The sequence below is a fragment of the Podarcis raffonei genome, chromosome 2 (genome assembly GCF_027172205.1).
Source record: "Podarcis raffonei isolate rPodRaf1 chromosome 2, rPodRaf1.pri, whole genome shotgun sequence".
Classification (NCBI taxonomy): domain Eukaryota; kingdom Metazoa; phylum Chordata; class Lepidosauria; order Squamata; family Lacertidae; genus Podarcis; species Podarcis raffonei.
The window spans coordinates 69699395-69703840 of NC_070603.1; the positions used below are offsets into that span (position 1 = coordinate 69699395).

At 46.2% G+C, this 4446-nt stretch overlaps 1 long non-coding RNA gene across 1 annotated transcript; it reads left to right on the top strand.

Annotated features, from left to right (window-relative positions):
* The first annotated feature begins 1739 nt into the window (after window positions 1–1739).
* LOC128408064 (uncharacterized) lies at window positions 1740–3083 on the top strand. Its single transcript, XR_008328961.1, has 3 exons — window positions 1740–1868; window positions 1964–2123; window positions 2866–3083. It is a non-coding gene; the product is annotated as an uncharacterized LOC128408064 (long non-coding RNA).
* Window positions 3084–4446: the final 1363 nt, after the last annotated feature.

Consider the following 4446-nt stretch of genomic DNA (forward strand, 5'->3'; position numbering starts at 1 on the left):
CGCACGCTTTTATCCCCGCCCTGCTCCGGCGCTCGCTCGGCTGACGCCCCCTAGCGCGCGCGCGCGAGTTGGCGGCCTCGAAGGGGCGGCGTGGGGTCTCCGCCCACCTAGCAGAGCAGGAGGACACCAGCGGCTCCCTGCGAAACGTGCGGAACAGCACTAGTCTCCGAGGGGTGGGGAGCGAGCGAGCGGGGAGGGGGTCGGGAATAACTTTCCGCCCTCCGCGGGGGCCATAGGAGCCAACCCCCCCATAAAATATTTGAAGGGGCCGGACCACCCCAGAGTTTATGGGCATTGCCATTCAAATAGTGTGCTTGCACCTCATCATGTGATCGATTATGCGGGGCGGGGCTTACCTGCCCCCCTCTATTTTATTCAAGTTGGCACCCCTGGAGAGGGCCTTCAGAGTTTGGAGAAAGAGATCCTATTGTGATGATGATCGAGCGCCAAAGTCCTTTTTGTCTGTCCGCCCTCGCGGGGTGGGGGGCTGCCTTTTGTTGTTTGGCCGGGCTGGTATCCTAGCTGGGTGCGGGGCTCCCGGGGTAGGTAGATATGAGAGGGCGCGCCGATGTGCCCGGTTTAGGGGCGCCATTTCGGAAGGGGGGCACGATATCTTATTTCGTTTGCTACCTTTCTGTGTCCTGCTTTTTCTTCCCAAGCGGGCTCCCATCCAGGCACCGACAGACTCAATCTAGACCGGCTGAGTTTTCACTTTACTACATCTTGTCCCTTCAGAACATGCCCTGAGGTCTGATTCCAGCTTCAAACTTCAGTTGTATGTTTTAACAACAGGATTTGTTATTTCCTAGCTTTCTGATCCTTTGTTCGTTCTTTCTTTATTATCCTTTATGATGGCTGCAACAACCTTATCAGCACACAATAAACAACCAGGCATACACACACAGAGAGAAGAATGTGAACACACACACAGCGTTAGCATTTCATTTCACTTCATTTTGCCAATAGTTGCCATATAAATTAGAGGGAACCAGCCAGAAACAAGTATGTTTCTTAATATAGGAACCGGATATAAGAACAGTACCCCCAGTTACCTTCTTTCTTAACTGGAGATGCAGCAACAGGAAAAGCTGCCCCAGTTGGATTTCAGCTTCTCTTACAGAGTACTGCCAGTGAAAAGGCAGGAACAGATGAGGTTAGATATCTGATGCCTTGTTGGCTCCCTAAACCAGCATCAGAAGAAGATATGCAGGCAGGAGGGAGAGCCTACAGGTTTGCCAGGGCTTATGTTTCCCTGGAAATGCTTGCCTCCTAATGCTAGCTCTATGGGGACAAGCTGTGGATATTCAGGTGGGTGCTGGGGGGGGCATCTTCTAAAACACTGTATTATTAATCCACATGCTGTGCCTTGGCCTTTAAAACAGACTCTAGAGTAGAGACCAATTTAACAAACACACATTGCCCACCCCCATTCAGTGAGTTGTTGCTGTATCTTTAAGATGAATATACTCTCCTGATGCCTCAGCCATCGTTTATTATCACATTTTATCTCTGTTTCCTTTATTCAAGCCTCTGTTGATGTTTAAAACCTGTTTTTAAACCTGTATTCTCTTTTCTCCCTGCCCTCCCTTCATGCAATTCCAGGACTGCGATGTGGCACAACAAATCTTCCAAAGAGGGCTGATAGTGATGACAGCATTACATTTTTATGTATACCATATAGGAAGATATACACATATACAGAGAGAGAGAGAAAAAAATTATACATGGAATTATGGCTTTTGGTGTGGAAAGCAGCTATAAAATACGTATTTGAACAATGCCAGTTAGGGTTATGTGGTTTCAAACTACCTGCTGCTATTAAACACTAAAACGGATTTTTCTCTTTACCTGTATTCACTGTCCCCTAGGTAATTATGTAGCATTTCCTGAAGTAGTTACGCAAGTTCTGCTCTGGGGGCTTTGCTGGCAATGGGAGTTTATTGACCAATTGGATGTTTTGCAGATAAGACAGGTGGAAGGAAGAGCTGCTGCCACTACTGTGTGGTGTTATAAACCTCACCACTTTCACTTCCTATCTAAATTGCCAGACAGCTGCTCTTGGGGGGGTTCCTGCCCTCCATGACCAGAGGCTGGATCTACAATGCATTGATGGCACAGCGCAAGTATGAATGTTACTTAAGATGTCACTTGATATTTTTATGTAAAATATTTGAATACTACAATTCCATTAAGTATATCCAGAGTAGTTTGGTATTAAGAGTAGAGTAGTATCCAGGGACGCGGGTGGCGCTGTGGAGGGACGCGGGTGGCGCTGTGGGTAAAAGCCTCAGCGCCTAGGGCTTGCCAATCGAAAGGTCGGCGGTTCGAATCCCCGTGGCGGGGTGCGCTCCCATTGCTCGGTCCCAGCGCCTGCCAACCTAGCAGTTCGAAAGCACCCCCGGGTGCAAGTAGATAAATAGGGACCGCTTACTGGCGGGAAGGTAAACGGCGTTTCCGTGTGCTGCGCTGGCTCGCCAGGTGCAGCTTTGTCATGCTGGCCACGTGACCCGGAAGTGTCTCCGGACAGCGCTGGCCCCCGGCCTCTTAAGTGAGATGGGCGCACAACCCCAGAGTCTGCCAAGACTGGCCCGTACGGGCAGGGGTACCTTTACCTTTACCTTTAGTATCCAGCGTATCCAGAGTAGTTTGGTATTAAGATTATCCTGCTTGCTTGCCATGGTATCTAAGATGGTAAGGTGCTACAAGCAAAAATCCCAGCTCATTGAGCACCAGCTGGAGGAAAAGGCCTGTGAAATAAAATCTGGCCATAAACATTGTTTGTCCCCTCTCTGCACACGTATTAATCAGAGCTGAGGGAAAATAGGTTGTCACAAATCAAATCTGAGAGTTTCTTTCCCTTACCAGACACAATTCTTCTGTTCTTTGGGATGTTAATAATTGCTTCAAGTGAGAGCTGGACCATAAAGAAGGCTCATCACCGAAGAATCGATGCTTTTGAATTATGGTGCTGGAGGAGACTCCTGAGAGTCCCATGGACTGCAAGAAGATCAAACCTATCCATTCCTAAGGAAATCAGCCCTGGGTGCTCACTGGAAGGACAGATCCTGAAGCTGAGGCTCCAATACTTTGGCCACCTCATGAGAAGAGAAGATTCCCTGGAAAAAGACCCTGATGTTGGGAAAGATTGAGGGCACAAGGAGAAGGGGACGACAGAGGACGAGATGGTTGGACAATGTTCTCGAAGCTACCAACATGAGTTTGACCAAACTGTGGGAGGCAGTGGAAGACAGGAGTGCCTGGCGTGCTCTGTTCCATGGAGTCACAAAGAGTTGGACACGACTAAACAACTAAACAACAACAACAAAAGTTTTAAGGAATCGTTAGTTCCTTGATACATAACAATTTATAATAATTTTATAACTGTCCCACCCTACCCATAACTTTTGGGGCACAATCCCTGTCCCAGAACACTGACAATAACAAGGATCTCCCTGAGGGTATTTCTCAACAGCCCATATCTTTAAACAAAAACGTCTTGGGGACGGTAGTAAGCATATGAAAAAAGTATCACTGAAATAGCAAGAGGTTTCTCTTTCCACCTTCTTTTGGGGGAGGGAGTAGCTTGAGGATGTTTCAACAAAGCAAGGGTGTTCTTTATCCACCTTATTATTCGGAATCCCTTTGCCATGGCTGTTAGAAAATATATATACATCATCAAGTGATAACTGTACAGGGGAAGGAACATCCTACCAACATTTCTGTGAATGATGCAGCATTAATATTATCAAATGCCATATGCACAACTTCATATATTAGGAAGTAATCGGATTTACGGTATATGAGGTGGCAGCCCTAAAATTAAGTATAAAAATGCAGAACTATGTATAAATATTGCTACCAAAATTCAAACAAATCCAGCAAAGTCTAGATGTTCCAATTTGCCATGAACAATTTAAATATTTGTGAATAATCATTTCTTTTTTTTTAAAAAAAGAAAGTTTGTTTAACTCTACTATTGGGCACATTAAGGGGGAATTTTTTTTAATGGAGTAAATTAAAATATTGGGTATCATCTCTGCTGTGAAAATGAGAAGTCTACCAAAGTCTACCCAAACTAGTTTCAATTCATGCTCATTTAGATTCCTGCAGGAAAAGCCGGTGGTGTGGCAGAGCTATAGTAACCCCCACCCCCAACATTGCTGTGTTTTTCCTGGGGGGGGGAGTGGGATATAAATAACAATAAAATACCAGCACGTGTCCAGCACACAGTGGACGTGTGTGGCTCTTTTGACTAGAAGCTGAATTCCAAGGAAAGCAATATTTGTCTCTGTTTCTCATATCCTGAGGGTGTGCTTGACAGGAAGTCAGCGTGGTTTATGGGAAATGGTGACACAGGTACTTGTACTTGTCCAGAAATACAACTCAACAGCTGTGCAGGGAAGCAGGAATTAGTTCTCTAGTAGCTGGTTTCAGCTTCCTGATAGG